General features: G+C 34.5%; 2 protein-coding genes across 19 annotated transcripts in view; one reads left to right on the top strand and one right to left on the bottom strand.

Moving 5' to 3' along the window:
• The window catches only part of ORC4 (origin recognition complex subunit 4), a 76,059-nt gene extending 73,217 nt beyond the window's left edge, over positions 1-2,842 (bottom strand). For 6 of the 7 annotated variants that reach the window (XM_087435141.1, XM_087435139.1, XM_004423847.3 and 3 more), the window contains exon 1: positions 2,715-2,842. The gene's annotated coding sequence lies outside the window, so the exon portion shown is untranslated. The remainder of the gene's footprint in view (positions 1-2,714) is intronic. The other variant, XM_087435136.1, reaches the window with a different exon arrangement.
• Positions 2,843-3,179: 337 nt separating this feature from the next.
• Positions 3,180-26,945, top strand: part of MBD5 (methyl-CpG binding domain protein 5) — a 408,863-nt gene continuing 385,097 nt past the window's right edge. For 3 of the 12 annotated variants that reach the window (XM_087435150.1, XM_087435153.1, XM_087435152.1), the window contains exon 1: positions 3,181-3,759. The gene's annotated coding sequence lies outside the window, so the exon portion shown is untranslated. Of the gene's footprint in view, positions 3,760-3,948; positions 11,356-13,863; positions 14,050-26,945 lie in introns of those variants that run through there. The other 9 variants (XM_087435144.1, XM_087435149.1, XM_087435156.1 and 6 more) reach the window with 6 other exon arrangements.

The following is a 26,945-nucleotide window of genomic DNA, read 5'->3' on the forward strand; positions in this document are numbered from 1 at the left end:
GTGAAATTAAAAATTTTCTAGCACTCACATTAAAAAAAGTAAAAGAAGGTGAAATTAACTTATTATAATATCAACATTTAATCATAATGAAAAGCTGAGGTATTTTACATTGTTTTCATACTAAGTCTTAGAAACCTGGTGTTTATTTGACATTTACAGAAAAAGATAATCCAGATGCTAAATAGTCACCAAAAATACTTGATTTTTATAAAGTTTATGGTTGAGAAAGCAAATTTACATACCCAAGTTATTCCAAACACACTTAAGGGTTTTCTAACAACTGAATCAAGTATCAATTTTCAAATTTAAATTAACACTACAGAAAACTAAAAATTCAGTTCTTCAGTAACACTAGTCACATTTCAAGTGTTCAACAGCCACATGCAGCTAATGGCTACTGCACTGGATAGCATAAGTACAGAACTTTTCCCTGAAGTTAAAATTACAAATCAAGTTCAAATAACAATAACAGCAAAATAACTTAGTAAAGAACAAAATGTAGATAAAGTTATTATCCAGGAAGTGAGAAATGCTCCAAGCACAATAAGATATTTGAAACTGCTCAACTCTTTAAGAAAAACATAGACAATCCAATATAAAAACTGTGCAAGACTTAAAAAGACAACTCAAAGAAGAAATCCAAAGACCCAATAAATTTTTGAAAAAGTGCTCAACCTCGTTAATAACTAGGGCACTGCAAATTAAAACAACAACATAAGGCTACATTCATCAGGTTGGCAAAAACAAAAAACATCAACTGTTGGTGAGTCTGTAGACAAAAGGGATCTATAATGTACTTCTGGTGGGAATATAAATGATATATCCACTTTGGAAAGTTTGGCATAATCTACATTCTACAAAAATGCATGCTATGTGCATAAAAATACATGTTTAAGAACATTTATAGTAGCATTGTTCATAATTGCTAAAAAATGGACACAATTCAAATGTCCATTAATATCAGACTAGTTAAATTGCAATTTATTCATAAAAAGACTTACTACACTATATTTACTCTACTATAGACATTACTATAAAGCAATGAAAATATATGAACTAAAGCTAAATGTACTAACAGGTTTAAATATTAGCAACATGAGAGAAAAATTATATATAATGTATAATTCCTTTACCCATAGTTAAAATACAGGAAAAACTCTTTTATATTGTCTAGGAATGCTGACAAAGGTGGTTAAAAAAATATTTGAAATAAAAGTAGGAAATAATTACTATAGAAATCCAGATAGTGTTAACCTCTGGGAGTGGTGAGGAGAAAGGAATGATCAGGAATGGATGGGGGGAAGAGTATGTCTCTAGTACCAACAATGTTCTAGTTCTTGACTTTGCTAGTGATTACAGAGTATTCACTACAATTATTCATTATACTGCATACCTGTGATTTGTGCACTTTTTTGCATATTTCGTATTTTACCATAAAAAAGATTTTAAAATTATCTAAGGCACTTTAAATGTTTTGCTATAATTTTTTTGTTGTTATAAAGTGGTAAACACTTGGTTTCAATATAAACTAAGTTTTAAGGCACAGGAGTCTAGTTTTTAGTTTTTGGACAAGATTACTGCACACACAGAAAGTAGTGAGCAGTAGGCAATGATGCATAAATAGGGTCCACTGCCAAAACGCGTTAAGTAAAACGTAGAAAATAAGTAGTAATTTGAATTGATAGTGTACCCGAAAGGACCCATTAGAGAATTAAATAATATCAACACAATACACACGAGGAATTTTACATTCTTGGTCTTAAAAGAAATCACATACGGGTGAAAATCTTTCAAAGTACCTTTACAAAAGAAGGTAACTGAAAGATTGGAATGGTTTTAGTTAAGACTATGAGCTGAATGTGAAAAAGAAATAGTGTTATTTTACTAAAAAAGTTTTACTAATGTAAATTCACGAATCCTTTCCTAAATATTGTGAATTAATTTTGATCTTATGTGGGAAACGTTTCCAGCAAAAACAGGGAGCATTTAGAGACACCAGAGCCTCTAAATCCGAGGCTAGTAACCAAAATGCCCATTTTAAAAATCTCTCATCTACACTACAGAAAGGGAAAACTTTGATGATGTCCCCTTTCTATCAATCGTAACACTCAACATCAAGGACTACAAAATCCCATACCCCTGAGAACAGGCATAGGCGCTGTGTTGCAGCAACAACGCAAGACATGGAAGGAGATTTCACTCAAGGCTTCCCAGCTCGCTCCCGCCCCAAAGCCACTCCAGAATTCCAGAGAGGGTAGCGACGTAAAGACTGATAGTCATAACACCCAATATAAGCAATGCATCTGCAGCCAGAAGTTGTCAAAATTCACACAGGGAGCTTGTCTCTCTATCTGAACAGATCCCCTGCTCTGAGATGAAGAAGCAGTCACCAGTCATCTGTTCAGGCTCCAGAGATCCCATTCTTCCGTTACACCATCACATTCCTCAGCCATCACTGGGTGTAGTCGCCACCCCGCTACTGATCCAGCCTGTCTCATCAGGGCTCGTCGCGCTTGTCGGGGATTTGTCGGCAGGCTCACAGGGAGGCCACGAGACAGAAGGAGCCCGCCTGGTTTCCGGCCTGCCTGGCCTAGACGAGCCTGTCCCCCTTCCCGCATTTCCAGCCTGAACAGCCTTCCGTCCTCCCTCTTTGGAGTCTCCTTTCGCCACTGACGCCCTGGCCTTCGTCCTGAGGCCAGCCTACCCCATGTTACCTGTCACAGAAAAGCCTGCCCTTACCAGGGCAGAGCGGGGATCTAGTGACCGCGGGAATCGCTCAACAGGCTCCCCTCGCCGCGTAGCCTGGTCGGCTTCACCTGCTGCTGCCAACAGTACACCACTACTCCCGGCATGCCCCGCGCACGCACAGCCTCTGCCACCCCGCCCCCCTCCCGCCCAAACACGTGACCTCCTTTCGCCTCCGTCCACGCCCACTTCCGTTCCTCCACTTACCCTTAGGGGGGAGGAGGGGGCAGGGGGTGTTAAAGAGTAGCGACTTCCTCCCCCGCCCCCGCCCCCGCCCCTCTACCCTTTGCTACAATGTCTTCCGGGTCGCGAGCGCCTCGGAGCCTTCTGGGAAACCATCTCATTTCCTCCCCTCCCCCTCCTCCTGCCTTCAACCAACCAGCCTCCCGTCAGAGAGGGACATGCGCAGTGAGTGCCTCCCGTCTCTTCTACCCGAACCCCCCCTCCCCCCCCAAGCAGAGAGACCCCAGCAGCAGCAGCAGCTGATGATGAAGAGAGAGGCAGTGGCAGAGGGGGGGCACCTTTTATTTCTATTTTTAAAGGGACAGGACACTAATTTTACCCCACTTCAACCTTGAATTGAGGGGGGTGGGGGGAAGGCGGCTGAGTTCCTTCCCCCACCCTCCAGCCTTGAGCCCTCAGAGGGAGATTGAGCCTGAGAGAGAAGAAGGAGTTTCTTCTTCTTCGAAAACCCCCATCCACGACTACTACCCCCTCACCCCTCCACTAGCCTCCCTCCCGAGCCCCCTCCACCCTCCTCCTCTTTGGCCGTGAGAGGAGGAGAGAAAGAGACCAAAAGCCTCTTAGCAACACAGACCCTTCTCTGCTGCTGCTGCTGCTGCTGCTACTGCTGCTGCTTGGCCCTGGCTGGAGACATCTCACTACACCCAGGAGCAGCCACTTCCCCAGCTCTCCTCCTCCTTCGCCTCCTCCTCCTCCACTCCCCCCTTTATTACCCTTTGTGTCATCCTCCACAGCTCCAGGGAAGGCACTCAAAAGTGGGGGGCAGGAAAGGTAAGTGTGTCTGTGGGGGCTTCATTGCCTTCCTCTGGCTCTGACTTTCACTCCGGGGCAACAGTAGCACCAAAGCACATACGCAGTGGAGCTCCGGGGTGAGGAGGGGGTGGTGCTGGGGGGGGTGAAGGAGGGGTTGGAGTGGGGAGGGGTGTGTGAGGTGGGTGCCCATCCTGTCAGAGGAGGAAGGGCACTTTTGTTTTTATTTGCTGTTGTCAAAAGTGGTTTCTCTCCTCCAGCTAACATCTGATTGTGTCTTGCTCCAGTGGGGGAGAATACAAAAACAGCCCCCTCCTTTCTCCAATGAGGCGCCAGGGAAAGAGACAGAAAGAGGCACACTTTCTAGATGTCACTTAAAAAAAATTCATTTGGAGAGGTTTTTACCTTTTTCCTCAGGAAAAGCTCCGCTGTATTTGTTTCTGAGTGGGAAAATGTCGGGAACTGGATTGTATTGCAAGTGCTTATCCATTTGTAGACCTGAGTGTTTTCCCCTTTTTGGTTCTGTATGTGGTTTGGATATTGACTTCAGTGTTGGAACAGACTTGATTGGTTTTTGCTTTCTGGGTTTAATTTTCCTTTTTTTCATTTTGTCTGAGTTGTATATAAAATGTCAGTTTTTTAGTTGGTAGAGGCCTTTGGTTAGGTTTTGACTTGTATTACTGCTTTTTTTGTTAAATGTTTCATATATCAGCATATAAAGTTCAGAGCTTAAAATGCTTAAAGTTTAAATACCACTAGTATTGTTCCTCCCCACATACGTTCCTGATATTTATTTTCCATAAGATGAGAATATTAGCTATTTCATGATTAATCTGGTTATTTTTCTAATCTTTGTAACTTGTCTGAACAAGTAATCCCCATTGAAAACTTTATGTTGTTCTGGCTTCATGGAAAGCCAAACCTCTCCATCAATAGTTTGCTGGATTGGTACCACTTTCAGTTTTAACTGAATTATTTATTTACTGTTGTAAATTGAGATGAGTTTTTCATCTCTTGGGGTACTGAACCAAACTGTGCACTATATATGAGACGAGACAAATTTCTAAAATATGTTTTCATGAGTCAAAGAAATCATGGAGTTGTAGTTAGTGTATTCATTGTAGTTAGATATAAATTGAAAGATAAATCCATATTTAGGTTTATAGAACAGCAATCTTGATAAAAATCACTATTCTCTGTTTTTACATGGTATGTTCTTAGTGAATGGCTTTCAAATTCAGTGCTGTATTTTATTTCACAGATGCTGGAAAGTATGTCTCTGATGTAGGCCTTTTTCTAGGGCTTACATTGGAAAGTGGTAGTTTGTTTCATACATAGATTTCTTTATCCTTTCCTTAAAAATGGATGCACACATTCATATACACTCATACACTCTCTCGCGCACTCTCTCTCTCTCTCACACCCTTTTTTGTAACTGCATTGGTATCTCTGATCCCATAATTTATGTCAGCAAAAAATATTCTTCTGTAAAGCAGCAATTTTGTGATCAGGCTGGCAATATGAAAACAGCAATTTGATCAACTAGAAAGGACTGAAGGAAAATAAATCTAAAAGGATCTTTGACATAAATATTATAAAGACATGATAATACTTTTAATTTTTTATTTTCTTGCTGGTAAAGCCCAAACATAATATACTTACATTTTAGTTGCAGAAAAGCATTGCATATGTAGAAACTTGTTCTGTAAAATTTTAATTACCAACTGTGTGCAAAAGTAGACATTTACACACAGGGAAAAAAACCCTGTGTAGCAGTAAACAATATGGTCTTATTTCCTTCCTTTCTATTATAAATTTGAACAGTTTCTTACCTTTCTCTGAGGTGTAATTGGTGCACTTAAGCGGAAATCTGTGCCAAGTTCAAGTTTTTCTCCCAACATCAATGCTGCTGTTCCAGGTCCACCTAGGATTTCTTCTCTTCACCTTAATACCTCAGCAACCTTAACGTAAAAAATAGAAAGTAGAATTTAGTGAAGAGATAAATTTTAAGTAGAGCAAATTGTGTAGATAATTGGAGTGGTAGTTGCCCAGTAGGCAGCTGAGTGAAAATTTATGGTGTTGAGTATAATACCTTTACTAACTTTGTTTCTGTTTTCCTTTGAAAACATTCCTTTTCCTACCACCCCCTATATGGTTCGAAGATTCCATACTTTCTCTAAGTTGGATAATGATTTATGTTTAGAAAACCTTTAATTTTTGTTATGACTTATTTTTTAATATTGAGATATAGTTTAGGATTGTAATTTTCAACTAGGTGATATTTTGGGGGTCAATTTATCCAAGTCTTCATTTTCCAAATTGCTGAAGTTCAGAGAGCTTGAGGAACTTGCCCAGGGTTCCAAGGCCTGTAAGTGGGCAGAGCATTGACCAGAGAACTCAGGTCTCTCAACATTCACTGTACTACACTACTTAAACTGTTGTGCACGATTCTGTGTATGGCACTTAAAGGTTTTATATGGAGGCATATTCTTCCAAGAATATTTAGGTGAATAGCTTTAAAGCCATAATTTTGTCCATTTATAATTCAGTAATTTGTTGTTGATTTTTTTAAGAGGTACTGATTTCTCTTATTGTAGGTTATTTCTATTTTGAGAATTATTTCAGCTTTCCCTAATACTTATTTTTCCCTACTTCCAATTAATCAGTAAATATACTTCTTACTCTTGTATTAAGAACCCATATATAAGAAGAATGCATATTGTATTATAAATGTTTACTTGTGAGTCTTGCTCTATGAGCTACTTAAGGCTAGAGTTTTTGTCTTGTTAACATTTATATCCCTCACAGCACCGTGTCTGGTGCACAGTAGGCCCTACTGGTTTCTTGTCATAATCAATATTAGAGTTAGGCATATTTGAATTTTTTTAATCCCATATATGGGATTCCTTCCCTTTTCTCCTTTTTCCTTTCTTCCCTGCTGTAACTTCTTCATTACCATGAAAGTTTTTTTCTTTATCTTTATTGAGGCCCTCACTTTTTCTAATAGCCAAATTAAATCCTGTTAACAATATAGTACTCATGATAAGTAAAAAGATATTCCCTCTAATCCTTGTATAGGATACAATTTGACAAAAGTGATTTATTTTAAATAAGGGATGATCAAAAAAAGTCCAGTTAAAAATATACTACCAAATTTTCGGGATACAGTTAAATTTTATTTCATTGAGTGACTGGTGCAATAAGTTGTTGGAATGATTAGGCCACTTTTACCTATAAAGCAACTGTTACTTAGGTGACTTGTTTCCCTGACTTTGTTTTTTTGGTCCTTACCCAGACAATTATCAACTTTCCAGTTTTCTAAGGACATGAAGATTTACTCCTAGTCATCAGTGGGACCCCATGAAGTCAGCCAGAAAGACTATGTCCAACTTATGTATCTTTGCAAACTTGTCTGAATTTTGAATGTATCTGCAAAACAGATTGTGCTTAGCTATTCATTAAACGTCTATTGAGCATCTACTGTCTGTCAGGCATTGTGCTAGGCATCAGAGAAATAAGGATGGTCCCTACAGTTTAGCATGAAGAGATATCTTGATTGTATTCCACAGGTGTATTGGTCATATCTTTAAGTGTATTGGTCATATCTTTATTTTGATGTTTCTACCTAAATAAACTTTATATTAACTAAATGGATACTGTTAGGTGGAAAAATGCATGTTAAAGAAGGATATTGCTGTGTTTTATTAAAATAGAAAAATATGAAGAAAAATTTTCCACTTAATACTATATTCTGGGGATTCCTATTCTGTATATAATTCACTAATTTTAGGCCATGAAAATAGTCCATGTGGCTATCATTGCTGGTATTTTATTGCTAAACACTTTTATTTTAAGATGACCAGCACTGTTCATTAAAGTTTCTCTTATTAAATTATTCCAAAAAAAACCCAAACTCTCCAAACCTAAACTTTTTTTCAAAAGTAACTTTTTTATTTTTACATCTCGTAACAGGTTATCTTTCATGGTTCATTGGAAGACATTGTACATTAAATTTTAAGCATTTATTTTCTACCATAGTTGAAGCTGACAGTGTGATTTAATTATCATGGAATAATTATAGTATACACTATTTAGGCGTTTTGGAATTTTTAATGTTTACTAGATATATTCCTCCAAGATCCTCCTAAGAAACTTCCCAGTTCTAGTTCTAAATCAGTTGCAATTTTTAATCTTTATTATGTGATATTGTTTCTATAACTTTAGTAAAATGAGTTGGGAGTTTCTTAGTCAATGAATGTTTCAAAAACAAAGAATACTATCTTGGTTCTTGTCATGGTTTTCATATGTAATTTAAAAGTATATTAGAGAGAAAGAGGTTTCCTTTGCCCTCTTTAAAGTATACTTTTTAGAATGATATTGATTCACAATTTAAAAGAAGGAGGGGATCCGCCACTGGTACAATATCTTGTGAAGGTAAATAGACTCTTGAATGGTCAATTCTGATCTTTTTTACATTCATTTTTAACTTTGTATTTTGATAATAATCATAGTTATCATTTGTTATGAGTGCCTAGCACTATGATAAATATATCAGAGTCAGTCCTTACAGTGGTATGAAGTCATTCAGCCTATTACTGAAAAAACAACATTTAATCATATAGCAGCAAAATTCTGCATCAGAGTAAATTCATGACACTTTCTAATTCAAAACACAGTCACAATAAAGAGTTTTTATCAGTCAGAAAGTACTCTGATAAACATTAGTAAAATCATGGTCCAGGTAGCTTATTGATAGTGATGGAAAATTTCTAAAAGTTACAAGGACAGAAAAACAAACAAAAAACCCAATCCTGTATGAGGAACGCAGATACAGACCAGTGTGCAGCTTGAAACAAAATATATATAAAGTCAGTCTTCTCTTTGTATGGCAAAAAATAACACTTAGGCCGTCTACATATTGAACTTCCTTTATCTTGCATGGAGTTACATTTAGCATTTTTTACATGAAGTTTGAGGGTTCTAATAATCTGTGATCTGATGAATATTTATTTACTGTAAAAATTTTTATGTAACTGTTGATAGTAGAAAACCTTTAAACAAAGGGGAGTTTATATTGCCTAGTGCTTTGGTGTGTATATACACATACCTTTTGGACCCTCTATCTTACAATATTTTCACAATTACTATATTACACATGTAGGATTAAGTTTAATGTACTCTCTTTAGTACTACTTAAAGTCAGAAATATTTTTAGTGTAAGAATGGACAACTTGGATTCTCTAGATGGCTAAATTATTATATAGTTGTTCTTTAAAGCAGCTACTGAATTAAAATACTTTTTGATCCAGCGAACCAGAGTTGATTTTTACATCCTTTGCTTTTAGGAGAAAAGAGTAATTTAAAAAAATTCTATTTTATTAATTGAGTGATTTTCATCTCCATCCTAAGTAAATACACATTCATTCTGTATTCTGACATTGACTCTATTATCCTATAAGTGTTATGCCAAATTTAAAAAATTCTGTTTTAGTAATCAATTAACTTTCATATCCATCCTAAGTAAATACTCATTCATTCTATATTACATTGACTCTATTATCCTGTGAGTGTTCTGCCAATGCATTATGATTTGTAGAGTTTGGAAATATTTTTAAATGCTAAAGAAGTATTCTGTGTCATTTATTATACTTCAGGAAGGAAAGTTTATAACAAATGTGATCTCTTGCTTTTAAGAACAATCTCAACAATCTGTGGGATAGAATGAGTCTGTGGTCCCAAATAATTTCCATAGATAACCTAAAGGTAATTCAGTTAAAACTAAAGATTATAACTCTTCTAACTCTTCAGCATTTCTGTTTGAGATATTCCTATATCTGGTAAGATTTCACAAGTTGGAATAACTCAGTATCACTCTTCAGAGAGACAAGGTGAGAACCAGACTTAACATATATTAAGGTCTGTCTTCTAAAGAGCTGGACATGAGAAAGAAAATCACTAATGATATCATACCTGGTGAAAAGCATATACTTTATTCAAAGTTAGGTATGACAAATTCTAATTTGAGTCCTTATTTCAGTTGACCTATATAACCTTTTCTTAGAGAATTTGTAATGAAATTCTGTGTCATTGAGTAATTTGTTAGAATGTATTGTTTTAAAAGACTTAAAAGAAGTTATATAAATCAGTCGCCAACCTTGCAATGGCAAAAAATCTTTACACATCCATGCTTCACCGAGTTCTTTACCAACCAACTAAGATTCCAGCAATGAGAGGAAAAATTTTTGTATGATCCTAGTGTTAAAACTTACATACTTGTGCTGCCTTTTTTATTTCTCAATTTAATGTCTATATCTCAGAAGGTAGAAGTAAACCTAAAATGTTTATTAAGATTGACTGAGTGCTAAATTATATTTAGATTTATCCTTGTATTCAAAGCTATTGTTTTCTATATACCTTGAGTCCAGAAATGTTTACTAACCTGTTGATCGTTAATTAACTTAATCGATACATTCTTAATATTACTGGTATCTCAAAATAATAATCTAGGCTGTATACATACACTCAGTGATGTTGGGGGAGGGAAGTATTCCACATTCAACAAAAAAAAGTATTGATTTTTAAATAGCTTCCTTACTTGGGATATACTGATCTAAAAAACAGCTGCTAAGTAAGATAAAAAGGATTTTTATTTATTTGGAAAGTTAAATGTAAAGTTTATTATTAATGAATATTAAGCGACATCAGAATATTTAGAAAGTCAAATACATGTTCCAGTAATGGCAGAAGTTTAGAGGCTATTTTTTAGCATTATTCCAAGATCATTTTCCTTCTACATTTGTCAGCACAGGAGTTTGTGCTGAAGGATTTCTTGGCCATTTTAGAGACTGTAATCTAGTTAAAAGGTTTGTTTATGCTTCCCATCTCTGTTCTGCTGATGGTATTAGAATGCAGGCCAGAGCCAGACATCTAACTGTTTATAACATTCAAACTTCAATTAAAGCTACAGTGTTCAGTATATATCAGAAAGCTCATGCCAGCTACAGATATCTCCAGTAATGATGGTAATGATTTTTGTGCAGCCATAGGCTTTCCTAAATCATGCCACTCCTTATGAATACGTTTTTTCATTTAGGAGGTATTAACATTTAATTCTTTCATAGAAGTCTAAAAATGAAGCTTATTTTCTACTGGAAGTAGTATACCATTTCCTTTAACAATTTCTTTTGATAATAAAACCTAACAGCTTATATTATTGCATATCTTATTTAAATGGTCCAGTTCAGTTTTTTTAAGATTAGTAAATTCTCTAGTAGATGTTAGTTTGCCATCCAACTGATTTGACTCCTGTTTCCAGCTTGAAGAAATGTAGCAATATGTTGCCTATTAGAAAACAAAACTAACAGTCACATTACTCCAGTGTTCTTATGAGTATGAGAGGAGACTAGACCCACATTATACAGATTTTAACATAATCTTATGTTGCTTTTCTGGTGTGCTCCTACTGCAGTTTGTGGTTTCTGTGTTCTAAGTATGTTGGTAAACTCTTTTGAAAGTTTTTTTTTTCTTTTTTAAAGCTGTTAAGAATTCTTCAAAAACATTTCTTCAGCAGCTTCTGTTTTTGGACAGTTTACCTCAGTGAGTCAGAAAATAAATTGTGTATGTATGTTTTTAATTTTTCTAATTAGTAAGCAAATTTGCTGTATTATATTGCTTTCTCTTTGTATAAAACTAAATTTTGGGTTTTATTAATTTTAGACCTTGATTTACTAACTGTATACATTCTTTATGTATATATGTATTTTTTATTGAAATATAAATTTATAGGAGGTTAAAACATTTTAGGAAAGATGAAAAATCATATTAAATTGAATGAATACTTGCTAAAATGCTTTTAATTAGGAAATATTACAGGGGCCAGCCCGGTGGCATAGTGGCTAAGTTCGCGTGCTCCACTTCGGTGGCCCAGGGTTTGCAGGTTCTGTTCCCAGGCATGGACCTACACACCACTCATCAAGCCATGCTGTGGCAGCATCCCATATACAAAATAGAGGAAGATGGGCACAGGTATTAGCTCAGGGCTAATCTTCCTCAGCAAAACAAGGAAGATTGGCAACAGACGTTAGCTCAGAGCTGATCTTCCTCTCCCCCAAAAAAGAAATATTACAATGGAGAAATCTACATTACTCATTTTCCTGGGCACTGAAAGAAATGATCCATTTATTTTGGAATATTATAGTTAGGAAAAACTACCTATGGTATCTAAAGATAAGAACTAACAACAACCATACCAAATTTGGATTTGTAGGCTAAAAACATGGAAAGATCTCTCAGATAAGTTAGGTTGAAAACAAATCACAAAATAATATGCACAATATGATCCCATTTATGTAAAAAAAGTACACGTACAGAATAATATGCATGTAATGTATAAGAATATGTATTTGCATACATATATAATACATATTTTATGCTATATGCACATATATTTATAAAATAAAATTGTATCAAATATATGCCTTATATTTATGTAAATGCATTAAGACAAAGTCTGGAAAATATGTACCAAATTATATTCTTGCTTTATAGAAAGTATTAATGTGGGATGCTGGAAGGTTGAAGAACTCTTATTGTTTTGTATACTTTAGCATTACTTGGATGTATTTTTAACTATAAGTTTATATTCATGTAGTAATTTTATAATGGAAAAATTTGTTTATGTATTAAAGGAACGAGAAAAAGAATGACCCAGGAAAATTGCAGTCCTACCTCCTAATCATCACATGACTATATCCCTTTAATACCTTGAAGAGAATTGAGTATTGGCTGACAATCATCATAGCTTGATATAGAATAAAGTCTGTTAGACTGGTCTAATCTTATTTAACAGGGTGAAAAGCCTAGTCAGTTGAGGGAAGAACACTGGATATAATCTATTCTGGTTTTTAAGTATTTTGCTTCTTACTGCAAAATGCATTTCTCACTATCCTGGGAAAGTACAGACTGGTGAACTGGTGGTGAAGGATGTCGGTCATTAAGTGGTAGACAGTAAGTCAGTTTCAGTATGAGATAAGATATAATGTATGGGCCTAGGGTGGACTTTTATTTTTTAAATCAGTGATCCAAATTATTGTATGCTCGTTCAAAATACAGATGGCATAGTCACTTAACATTTTTATAATGTTTTCTGTATTCAGGTAGTGGTTTGAATAGAAGACAAAAATAAAACAGAAGGTTTTAAGATTAAGTCCTTTTTTTTTAAGTGACTGAAACATGTTCTTGAAAAACACTTTAGGAGCCTTTGTAAAATAACATCAAACTGAGTATGTAAATATGCAGAGTAAAGAAGTAATTAGAATTCTGTAGAGTTAATCACAGTGGGCTTCCGGGGAGGACATGAGTTAAAGAGAGTTTAGATAGAGGAGAAATCTTAGGTTGGTGCAGAAGAGAGTAATTCAAGTAAAGACAAAGCTTCCAATGGGATGAAGGGATGGGGAAGCTTATTTTTACTAGTTTGAAAGCTAGAATTAAAATTCAGAATAACCTGGTAAATTAGGAAAGTGGTTAGAAATAATATACCTTGCATTTATGTTTTTAAAACTTTATTTCCCAGAATGCAGGTCAGAAAAGAAATAGGGAAAAAATAACTTGTATAAAAAATAAGGAAGTGATATGCATTTATGACTGGAAAATCCGTTGGAGGCTGAAGCAAGTGTATTCTGAATATGAGTTGGAAATGGAGTTAAAACAGGAAAATTTTATCCAAGGATACTGAGGTCTTTTTTCTTTCATAATTAAAATTCATACCCAGGGTTGGTCCCTAGGATCAGTAGTAAATAGTACACGATTAAAACTATAAATCTTTTATATAAATAAATTCTAAAAATAACAAAAAGATATAGCTTATGTTTTCTCTATTTAATTTATGTTTTATTTGCATCTAATTTATTTCCAGCTGGCCCCATCATGTAAGTAACCATCCCATCTACGTCTACCACCACAAATTGAACTTCTTTTTTTTTCTGAAAAATGACCATTTTAAAGAGTTCTATCAAATATGGCTCTGTATTTTGTTTTCACCTGAAAAGTCATAGTGATTTTTCCTTTAAAACTATGTAGGAATCATTGACTCAGTGATTGTCATCTCTCTCTTTTTTTTTTTACCAGTGATTTGCCAGTGTCTTTCTTCAGCTAGTATATGTTCACACCTATTATGTGCTTACTGGAATAGTGAGCAAAAACAGACATGGATCTTGCTCTTCTGAACTTATATCCTAGAGGTCGAGAAGGATATTGATCAAATAATCATATAAATAAATGCAGAGTTGTAACTGTTCCAGTTGCTGTAGAGAGGTACGTGGTATTTAATATGAAGGGTTTTATAAGGATAATTTAACCAATCAGTAGGATCAAGGGGAGCTGTTTTTTTTTTTTTTTTGGTTTTTTTTTTTTGAGGAAGTATTTAGTTAGCTGAAATCTTGATGAATTATAGCTAACTTTATCAAGAGGGAGAAAAAAGTTTTCTGGAAGGAAGGAACAATATGTACAAAGGTCGTGAGAGGGGATGGAGCATAGTGCCTAACATTAAATGAAGTCAGAGTGACAGAAGTTAAGAACTAGAGAGCGCATGGGAAAAGGTGATGCTAGGGAGTTATGTGGGAGCCAAACTGCAGGATGTTGTAGGCCAAGGCTTTCTTTAACCTTAGGGTTAATATGTAAACTTAGACAATATTCTTTATGCTCAATGCAAAAACTTACTACTGCTTATAAAAAGGTTGTGTTACAAGAGTTCATTTTTATTTCACTTTACAACTCATAGTGTTTTTTCCCATAGAATCATTGTTATAGTGGTCAGATCTCAAACCCCTTTAACACCGATAGCAGTGGAAAGTAGTGAACATAGCATTGTGCCCTAAACGTAACCAGGTAGAGGTTAGAAAAGAAAAGCAAGAAAGGGGATTAAAATTGACGTCTGTAAGTATTCAAGAGAATGTCCTAGGTGTGATTGACTAAGTTGTGAATAATGAAGAAACAGAAAAAGCCTGCAAGTTTACTAGGCTGGCGTAGGAGATCATAACAAATGATTGTAAGGGACACATTCAGGTGGACAACTTGAGAAGACCCTCAGCTGGCACCTGGATATTAAACAGTGTGATATCTGGAGCAAACCAAGACAGGGAGAGGAGAATACATCGCATTCACAAGCTGAATGTTCGGAATCTAGGGCATATTTCTGTTGATGTTACTAGAATACAAAAATTTTAAAAATTCTTTTAAGAAAAGTAGAAATACAAAATGATAGCAATACAATTCCAGCTTTATTTGGTTATTTTTAGAGTAATTCATACAGTCAGAAGTAATTATAAATTACTAAGTTACGTTAACTATTTCAGGCCTTGATGTTAGCCTTGAAAATAATTGGTGTATCTCACTTGGAGTAGTACTTTTAAAGACAAAGTTGAAGAAATTTAATTTTTGATTTTTATTTTCCATTTAACTTATAACGTTGTCAATAAAATATCTTCATTTCATGTTGATCTTTAAGTTTTAAGCCTCTTTGAACACCAGTTTCTATCTGGGTTAAGTAATAAATAATCTAATTAGTAACTGAAGGTTCGAGAAATGCCCCAAATATTAAGAACATTATAAAAAATGGATTAAGTTACCTGAATTTTATTAAGACCAAAATATCACAAAGAGGTATTCAATTTTAAGGAAGAGGTAAAACATATGTAAGCATTCATTGGATAGTGAGGGTTCATCACATTACCGTTGGTTGATGAATTCTACCAATGCATCATCCTTCATCAGGTGATCTTTAACTTAACTTTCTGGCATTCTCAGGTATGACAGACCATGCTTTTAAAGTAGATTAATATCTAAAATTAAGAACTACAGAATTGAGTTAGTGCTTATTTTTTACTTATTTGCTTTGTTGTTTATTTATAAAGCATTCTAAATAAGACAATATCACTAGCATTGATTTATTTTTCATGCAGTATCTAGGAGACCACTGATGATTCATAGACCCTAAGTGTTTGGGAAGCTTATTAGTGTTTGAAAAGACAGTTTACTAAATTTATCTGATAACTCTAAAGGGTCAGTCTACCTTCTAGACAGAAATGAAGAATCACTTGGGAATTATTCTGGGATTGATGTGTTCCCTCTGTTTTACAGCTTCCTACTTCTCTTTCTATCAAAGTGTATTCCAAAGATCCCTAGTTCTGTGATAAGTTAATAGGTATGACACGCCCTCCATAAGGTTCATTTATCAAATAAAGTTTAGAAAACATGATAATTATTAAAGAATGCTGAACAGGATTTTCTACTGCAATAGTAATCACTAACATTTATTGACTCCTTACTTTGTGCCACTCACTGTGCTAAACATTTTACGTACATTATCTTATTTAATCCTCTTAGCAACCAGAAAAAGCGTTCTGAGGAACACACTTCAGGAAGACTTTCTCATATTACTTCAGTGCTTATAAGCACGTATGCAAAAACCTCTGTTAAGAATGTGAAAGTGAGACAAATACCCTTTTCTGTTGTTACAACCCTATAGCTTTGCGAAAGAAAGGTTATGAAATTTATTCTTAAAATTAAATATTGAACTTAGTAGTATGATTCTACATTCTTGTAACTCATCAGTATTCACAGATGATCAACGATAACCTTTATACTGTTTTTATTGATAGGGAACAACCTTTAGAGTTTCAGAGACATTCCTGGGTTTGAACACTGGCTCCATATACTGAATATTATAGTATGCAACCTTTTGTGAGCTGTTAAAGTTCTGAACTTTATCTATAAAATTAGTATAGTGATACATATCTCACAGAGTTGTGACTATTAAATGATAGAGTGCATATGAAGTCCTAGCATGTTGTGGATGTTCACTAAAACTTGGTTTCCTTTCCTTTTCCTTCTGTGCTTCTATTAGTAATAACCATGTTTCACAATCTTTCTGAAATTATACATGCATTAAATTTTTAAGTTTTTTTCTCTCTTTTAAAAAATAAAATTATCTGTTACTCCTAAAACTATTTTAAAACTTTCCTGAAATTCTGGAGATGAGGGAGGACCTGATCTACTTCATCTTTTTGCTTTCCTGCACTTTGCTAATAAAATGGGCACCTATATATGTTGTGGAACTGAGGTATTAGAGAAATCTGAATAAATGGTCATACTTCATTAATGTAAATATTCTACTCATGGCCTATAGCAGTGCTTTTGGTAATTCTTATTAAGTGAAGTAGTATATAAATAGGTTTCCTTTCCTTGTCTTGGTTTCCCCACATTAAATAGGCAATATTACAAAAAAGTTAAGAGCCTGGACTCAAGCCAGATTGTCTGGATTCAGATCCCTGCTCTACTACTTACTACCTATGTGACATTCTGTGCCTCAATTTCCTCATTAGTAAAATGGGTGTAATAATTGTGCCCACCGCAGGGTTATTTAATAACACATACATACGTATATCATATATTTAAAAATGCCTGGCAGATAGTAAGTACCATAAAAGTGTTAACTGTTATAGTGATTATAAATATTGTCTGTACTTTAGTTGTAGTATAGAAAAAAGTACTGCCTAATATGTTTTGGTAAGTGTCTAACTTGGTTATTCTTCATTTGGCAGAATAAACAAATTTAATTTAATTTACAGTTCTTTGAAAAGTATGTCAAACTTTTATGTAGCATTTTATATTTGCTAAAATTCTTCACATTATTTTTTACTTCTTAATCTTATTGTTGAGAGATAGTGGGAAAAACATCCTTACTGTTTCCCATAAAGAAACTGACATACGGAAAGGTCAGGACCTTTTAAAGCATGGCAGTAGAAAAAGAAAGACTAAAATTAGAATTCAAAATATTCCATGTGCCAGTGTATTGAGCCAAGCTATCTGTACTCCTTATTGAGTATTCAAACAACAAACCTATTAGTTGGCAAAATAAATGTTAAAGGTATATTATTCTGTTCTTCAAAAATGTCATTGGCTTGTGTCTCCTTTGGATGTGTCCTCTTACTAAAGGAAATATTAAAATATTAATACAAAAATATTGTTTTAAATGGGATTAGACTAATTAAAGTTAAGTGTTGGCCTAGCTATCCCTTAGGACATTTTAAGGATTGAGTATCTTTTTTTAGTTATCAACTGGCTTTTCCCTTTCTCTTTGATAAACTAGATCAAAAATTTCTTCCCTATTTCTCATATTATCAGTACTCTAGTACTATATATTTTGGGGTCAGTGTGCTTTTCTGAGCCGTCCTAGAAACTTAACCATCATTCTTAATATTTAGTTTCTATGAAAAGCAATTCCTAGTTTTAAAGAATAAATTATTGTGCAGTGAACTTTTGAAAAGCACTAGGATTATAAGAATAGTATCTATATTTTTGTAAAGACATATTAGAGAAACATTTTAAATAGATGTTTGTTTTTTCTTGTTTAAAATATTGCATAGTGTTTATAATTCATCAGTTTAAGAAAGTGATGAATAGTTTGGTTGAGATCCAGAAAACAGTAAATGATGATGACCAAAAGACTGACAGAGAATCATCTCTTTAAGAGAGAATGGTAAGTGCTTGCTTAGACAAATGACTAGTGGAAGAGTGTCTAACTTCAAATTTGTAACTACTGTCCATAGCTGCTTAGGAGGTAGGATTACTACGTGAAATAATTTATTATGAATTTTCTTTTTAAAAGTAAGAAAACTTAAAATTTAGTATTCCAGTTTGATAATTTGCAAATTGGCACATTTATGGGGTTGTTCACATAAATGCCACTTTTTCTATAGAAAACTAAACAAAGATAGTTCTGTATGTGTTTAAAATAGCAAGGTATTGACTCAAAGACACAATGTCCTTGCTATTTTCCACATGAAATAATGTTTAAATTTTGTAAACAAGTTTTACAAAATGTTTTCTCTTTTTATTTTTTTGCTTTGGTATTTTCATATCCTCATTCTGCTGATTAGGGATACGTAGACTTGGGGAACCTAATCACCTAATAACCCAGCTTGAAAATCAAATTATTTTGTAAATCCTGATGTGATTAAATCACTTTAAGTTTCTGCTAAAAAATATTGAGTTATGTTTAAATAGTCTTTTATGAAGTTATGGCTTGTGAAAAGGATTATTCTCTTTAAATAAGACTGATGTGGACATTGTTAAACTATTATTAAGGCTAAAATCAGCAACTAAGGGACATCAAATCCTGACTCAAAGGAATAGGAACATTTTCATAAGCAGGAATTTTTCTCCAAGAGAGAAAAAACTTACATTTGTTGTATATATATTCATATTATATATACAGTTAGATAAAGAGAGTCCTAGGACTTGAGAAGTGATCTCAGGTTTTTTATAGTGGTATAGAGAAGCATAAATATTCATTCAGTTACTTGTTCTACAAATATTAACTACTTGTTTTGAGCCAGATATTCAGCAATAAATAAGACAGGCAGGGACCATGGAGCTTGAGTGATCAACATTACAAAGAATAAACAGTTCTTTCAGGTATTTAGAGAATGGAGATATAAGTTGAGTTTTAAGACAGACTTTTCTACGTGATAATAATAAAGGCATGTAATTTTCAACCTCTCACTTTTATTGCTGAGGAAATAGAGGCCCAGAAAAGGTAACTGGTTTATCCAAGATCATATAGCAAGTGGTATATCTAGGACCAAAGTCCCTTGCCGCCTAGTCTACTTATATTTGCCACTTGGATTAAAGCAGGAAGCTAAAAGAGAAGAAAGTAAGGCAAGATTCCTAGAAAGTTGGACCAGCCACTTTGGACTTGAACATAGTTAATATAATATGAGGAATTTTTTTAAAACTTCTTCATGCTTGTTTTTATTTGATTTGAATTTCTTTAAATTTCTTTTGGTTCTCCTTTAACATTTACTACATAGTCTTTCAGGGCTTTGCTAAGTCCATATTTGTACAAATTTTTTTTTTTTTTTTTTTTTTTTACTTTTTATTTATTTATTTATTTTTTGTGAGGAAGATCAGCCCTGAGCTAACATTCATGCTAATCCTCCTCTTTTTGCTGAGGAAGACCAGCTCTGAGCTAACATCTATTGCCAATCCTCCTCCTTCCCCCCCGCCAAAGCCCCAGGAGATAGTTGTACGTCATAGTTGCACATCCTTCTAGTTGCTGTATGTGGGACGTGGCCTCAGCATGGCCGGAGAAGCAGTGCGTAGGTGCGCGACCGGGATCCGAACCCGGGCGGCCAGTAGCGGAGTACACGCACTTAACCGCTAAGCCACGGGCCGGCCCTGTACAAAATTTTTTAAAGGGAGCTCTGTGCCCCTGGAAGTCACGTATGTTGGTGCCATGGTTCCTGAAGCTCTTGTCTACTATAACTTTTCAGGGATATATGTTTTTTTCTCAGTAAAGAAAGTTATTTCCTGGGCCGGCCCCGTGGCTTAGCGGTTAAGGGCGTGCGCTTGGCTGCTGGCAACCCGGGTTCGGATCCCGGGAGCCCACCGACGCACCGCTTCTCCGGCCATGCTGAGGCCGCGTCCCACATACAGCAACTAGAAGCATGTGCAGCTATGACATACAACTGTCTACTGGGGCTTTGGGGGGAAAAATAAATAAATAAAATCTTAAAAAAAAAAAGAAAAAAGAAAGTTGTTTCCTTTAATTATCTTGAATTTGCTATGCTACAGTATACTTGTTGCTGGAAAAAAAGAAAATGAGATGGTGGAAGATTAAAGACACAATTTTTCCTGGGATGGTTTTGATCTAACACTAGTTTGAAATCCTGTTACTATAGACTAATCCTGGATATGTCTGATAAGAAAAGACTTCATAATAAATTTTAAAGGGTATTCCAATCACATAAAAGGTTTTGACTACACTGATAGATAGATATAAGGATTTGTAAGAAAGTTGTGTGATTTCATCTTTGTTTCCATTATAATTTTTGTATTTGATTTTTGGTGTTAGTGTTTAAATTCCTTTACGTTAACAAAGAGTTTTAATTTTTTTCTTTCCAAAGGATATTAAATAGAAAAACTGGGTACACACCTTAGTAACTTGCTTTGACTTGAGGAGAGCAGAGCACAATTATAGGATCACACTTTGAGAAGTAAACAAACTGTTTGAAAGTTGAGTCTGCAAAGCTAGACATAGTAACAACAGGAAACATCCCACCTACAATGCATATGGCAATGGAGAAAGATGGTGCAACAGACTACAGACAAAAATAATAGCTGGGAGTTAAAAACGCCTATTTTGCTTTACAACCTTAAATCTGTCATCTCAGAAATAACGGTACTGTATCATCCTTCCAGATATAATGTGATGATATGAACATAATTTATAAGAAAACTTTTTTTAAGTATCTCACTTCATATTTATACCTTATTTACAGTTAGGGTAGAATGTTTCCTGTATGTTTTAAACTTTATTATTTTTCTGATATACATTTGTGGTTTTGTCTCTTAGGAACACATACTATTTTCATTTTATTGTTGTGCCAAATTTTAAGAAATTTGTTACATGAAACATTGAACATACAAAGGCTGTAAAGTAAATGGTGAAAAGGTTTCTCTGAAGAATTCCTTTAAATAGAAAGCTCTTCTGCTGTACTTAAATGTTTTTAAAATCACTTCCTATCCTGGGCTAAAAGAGACACAAGAAAACTCAGGGCTGAAATGTCAGAAGCCACTGCTGCTTGATTAGTCATCAGAAATGAGGGTAAAGCCTTTCTGGAATTTTAATCATAAACTAATGAAAAAGTATTCTGCATATAGAGACTCCATTTGTATCTAACTTATGAAGATATTCATTTTATTGAGTTACTACTGTGTATTGTTTAATTTTATTATCTTTGAAATTAGTTTGCAGAGTCTATATGAAAATAGTATATGGAGAAAGGAGTTTTATATGTAAAAGTGACATTATTATATGGGTATCAATTAAGCACAAGAGTGCCAGCCTGTCAGTTATGTTTCGAAATATTTGTTACTTAGTTTGGGAACGTGGTATTGTTCCTCATTTAGTAAAAAGGAATCCAGTGGTCTATAATACTGGACTATTGTCTAGTTTGATATTTAATCAGAGCACCCTACTGATAGGTAATATCTTCTTAAATTTTAAAATTATAAATAAGTTCATGTCCGTTAAATCTGAGCATATAGTATATGGACAGAGTTGAGTATTCAGCCCTATGATTCTCTATTTCTATATTTCTGTCATCTAATTAAATAAAACTAGCACTGTTAATTTGATGTATATTGAATAGTATTCATAATTGTTGAAATTCATGATAATTAGGCAAATATGATAAATAATTGCTGTAAATGACAATGATAGTGTTTTTTTAATAGAGCCAACATTTTTTCTATTTTATTTGTCCAAACTATAGTATCAGTTTTGATAACACTTAAAATTTAATCTTTATCGTATATATACATCCATTAATTTATTAATTGCTTACCCCTTCCTTAACAATTCCACATGTTACAGCAATACTTTTTGTTTGTTTTACACACACTTCTTTCTCCTAGGTCTAAGATAGTGATCTAGTGGATGCACATTAAAATCATCCAGGACCGACCCCTAACATTTAAATCAGAATCTCTGAAGGTGGGGACCCTAGTATTGTCATTTTTAAAGGCTCCTCAGGTGATGCTAAAGTGCAGCCAATATTGATAATTATTGTTCTAGGGCTAAGATCCACTGCATTAAAATTCTCATGCCTTGTGCTTGAGAAATCCTTAAACACCAGGTTCACAGGCTGCTGGAGGGGCTCATGGCACTCCAGAATCTGGACTCTATAACTTGTTTTGGGAGAGACAGTAGTGTGTGATGAGGAATTCCTCTAAGGATGGCTTCTGGGTCCTTAGCTCTAGTTGCTGAGATTAGAGCGAGAGAGCTAATAGCACTCATCCTGGCTCAGCCCAGGGAAGAATTAGGAGAGGGGACTTCTGACTGCTTAGGTGAAATTGAAGTGGTTTAGAAATTTCAGGAAAGTAATACTTAAAAATAGCAGATTATGTAGCCATTCGTATCCTTAAGTGCATTGAAATGGACCTCCGCAAGAACCACAACCCTGCCACCATGGATAGTCTTTCTTAGGGAGGAAGATGAGAACCAGGTATTAGCAGACTGTCTTATTTAACAGTGCTCCCTCTTGTCCCAGCATGCACGTGCGCACTCATGCATATCATACACACTACCAACTGGTTATTCTAAAGCAAGTACGGTTACACATGTTTTGATGCAGAAACTGATTACTGGGGCAAACGAAGATTCTGCCTTGTCTCCCTTGCCTTTCTTCTGCTTTCCGTCTCTCCAAAAGCGTGAGCAAAAAACTTTTAATACCTATTGGTTTGTACTTGAAATTCCTTAAGGGGAACGGTCTTTCTCCTTAAATAGTTAGAGATGAAGGACTTAACATGGAAACATACACATTAAAATCTTCTCAGCATAATGTAGTCTTTTAACAAGTTAAGTATCTGTTTATCCTTTCCTATATTTTACTCTGAGAGAGAGTGACGAGGATAGAAAAACTGGCTACCTAAGGGGAGTTGCTCACTTCCTGGTTTGCTGCTTACTACTTTTCATTGTGAACAGATACATAAAAGATATGTGCAAAAGTACTGTTTGCCTACTAAACCTCAGGTGAGCAGTTTAGTTGCAGATAAGTGATTAACATATAGTATTCTTGCTTTAAAAAAGATGTAGAATTTCTCTTTTATAAGAATCTGTGTGGATATAAATAGTAAACACTATTATAAAAGAGTTATTAGGTGGATGTTACCATGGTTCAGAAAAACATGCTTTTTCTTCCTTTTCTACGTACTAGTCATTAGAATAACTAACATCCTGGTGAACAAGGCGCTGCTACACTAGAAGTTCAGTGACTGCACATCTCTACTCTTTCTTGGCGATTTTTCCTACTATTTATTTTTGCTGCCTATATAACACTTTTAAATTGCATCTTCCTTTATATGACTGATAAGAAGCATATGCCTCTATGATAAATAAATGGAGTTTATGACTTACAGATAAAATGTTTCTCACAGCTATGAGTAAGCAATAGGGAACTTCAAGTAAAAGGCCAAAGAGCCTTTTTTTTTTTTTAAGTAATGCCCTTGGCTACCTAAAGATATTTAGATTAGCCTTTCAAAAACAAGATAATTTTTAAATTTTATGTTATCAAAGCCCATCACATTATTTTTTAAAAAACAGCTATACGATTCCTCTAAAATCTACATTAAATAAAGAGGAAAATAAAATTTGTTTTAACTAATTTGGGAAGATAAAGAGGAACCAAAAAAAAAAAAACTACAAGTAGAGTACATAATAAAAATTGCCAATCTCAAAATCTCTTGGGGAAAAAAAAACAGTGATGTTGATAAACTTTCCGTACTAGTATTTGGCAATTTTGTAAAAATTGCAAGATGACTGCCTCTAAAGATAAAAAAGGGAAAGGAGACCAGACTCATAGTGCTAAAAGGAATCTTACAAGTCATGGGAATCCCGTTGCTGCTCAAGGGTTTTTTTTTTTTTTGCTTGAGCTTCAGGGCTTCCGAAGGCAATGTGGCTGTTACCTTCTTTTGGGTCTTGGCTCCCTTTGAGAATCTGGTAAAAGCATTGGACTCTTGAGGGAGGGTGTCTATGGAAAATTCTCTATCACCTTGTTTATGTATCAGGGGGTTCGTGAACCTTCTAAAGACTAATAATTAACCCCCTAGACCACCTGCATCAGAATCACCTGAGTTGCCTGTTAAAATGCAGACTAACTGGGCTATACCCCAAACCTACTGTGTTAGAATATCCAGTGACCTGGGTTCTGGAATCTGCATTTTAACAAGCATTCTCATATGATTCTTCTGTTTACTACTAAAGTTTGAGAATCACTGTTGTAGAGCTTTAGAGCTTTTGTGTGTGTGTGCGTGCTAGATTGATCATCATTTAATTAAAAGATAAGTTATGAGTAATAAACAGTTTAGATCCTAGGTCTGTGGGTACATATGATATACAAATTAAGATAATTTTAACTAGTAAAATACACTTATTTACTCTGAAAATGTATCTACAGTTACTCAGGTGTTTAATAGACATCAGAATGGGATTTCCAATGATAGCTACTTGAAAGTACTGCTAAGTCAGAATAATTGAGGTTAGATCCAGTGTGAATTTTGGAAAAGCATGACTTATGAAATTGTTTTAAAATATATGCAGCTTTACTTCAGATGTATATAGTGATATGAACGGTCTCCAAGAAAAGTCATCTTTATATCTGAATGAATCAGCCTTATTTGTAAAGCATATATTAAGTGGTGGTATGTAAATTATGCTGCTAAAACAGTTTAAAGACGGCTTGAAAATAGTATGTAAAATTTGACCAAACATTTCCTTCCAAATCTTGTTTTGCTCTTAATTTATCTTTGCTGGTTTCCTTCATAGGTAAATTCAGGGTTGAACTTGAGACTAATAGGGACATGCCGTTGTCTCATTTCAAAATACTAGATCTGAATTAATGAGCTAGTGTGCCCATATAGCTGAACTATTTAGTATTAGTGCATAAACACTTTTGCACCGTGGCACTGAGAGACAGGTTATGAGTTCAGTACTCTTAGGACTTTCTGTTTAAACACAGAATAAAAAATTCCCCAGTCAAAGATTGTATCATATATTTTAGTCAGCTTTTTCATCAAACATGTTGTTGGGAGTCAAGGGAGACCAGGTAAAATGATTTAAATTGGCCAGTGAAGGATCTTTATTGCTAACAGGAAAAAAACAATTATAAAGTGATCAGTGGGCAAGTCAGAAATATTGTTTCTGAGTGGGAAAAATACTTGTGCTATTGTTATATGATTCATTGGAAAAATAAAAAAACCTATTAATATTCATCTGTGTATTGCTTTTTTAAAAGCAGGTTAAAGTTAATTCGGTAAATATTACCATGTAAAATCTGTTATTCCTAAGGTATTTATTTCTGAAAGATACATGGAAATACTCTCTAAAATTTTTTCATGTTTCCTGTGATCATCCAAATTTATATAAAAAATAACAGTTTAGATAGTTATTCTACAAAGATTAAAATTTAGTTGATTTTCCCACAGCATCTTATTCCTAAGTAAAAATTTATTTATGTTTTCATACAAGAATGTACTACTTTTATAGTGTATTTTTCAGTGTATTGAGTTTAATTTTTTGGTTCCCTTTGACTTTGTACTCACATGTCCCTCAAGGACACACACAGGTATGTACTCACACACAGATATACTATTTTATCTCTGCAGTAAGAATTACATTATATTTTCATATTTGACAAAATAGATTATAATGGTTTTAATAAGAGCTAACTTTTTGATTAGCACACTAAATGGTACATAATAAATACATACTTTTGTGCGTTATGTCATTTAAGCCACATTGTCACCTTCAAAGTAAGTACAATTTTTATTCCGGTTTTATAGATGAGAAAACATATTTAGGTGAACTAACTAAACCAAAGTCAGATGTCTAGTAAATTTTAAACTAGTTTTAATATCAATACTTCTTAACTACTATGCTTTACTTTTTTTTTTTTTTTTTTTGCTGAGGAAGATTCGCCCTGCGCTTATGTCTCTTGCCAATCTGCCTCTTTTTTTGCTTGAGGAAAATTAGCCATGAGCTAACATCCCTGCCAGTATTCCTCTATTTTGTATGTGGGATGCTGCTACAGCATGGCTGTTGAGTAGTGTAGGTCCACGCCTGGGATCCGAGCCTGTGAACCCAGGCCACCGAAGCAGAGTGTGGAACTTGAACCACTAAGCCATGGGGCCAGCCCCTATGCTTTACTAACTTTGAAGATGACTTTAAAATATAGTATCCAAAGTCATTATATTAAAAACAATATTTAAAAAAAAAAGTGTAGGTTCTTCTCCCCACTCATAAAGAACACATGAAGGAAAGATATTAACTCAATTGCTTATTATATGCCAGACATAGTTGTAGACACTCATATAGCATTTAATCTTGATTTGTGAGATAGGCCTTGTTATCCTCTTCTACAGATTTAAATAGGGGTCCACTTTTGTAACTTGCTCAAGGTCATTCATTAAGTAGAAGAGCCAGTATCTGATACCATAGTGCTTGTGACTGGTGAATAAAAAACTAAACTTGGATTGGGTCCTTTTCTCAAGTAGCCTGGAGACTAATTATTCCAGGGTAAAAAGCAGATAGACTAAGAGTTAGATGGAAAAATATCCTCTAGCTACTAGTAAATATAAAGAAGAGATAT

This window comes from Ceratotherium simum, chromosome 9 (assembly GCF_057802395.1).
Source record: "Ceratotherium simum simum isolate JZ-2026a chromosome 9, ASM5780239v1, whole genome shotgun sequence".
Lineage (NCBI taxonomy): Eukaryota > Metazoa > Chordata > Mammalia > Perissodactyla > Rhinocerotidae > Ceratotherium > Ceratotherium simum.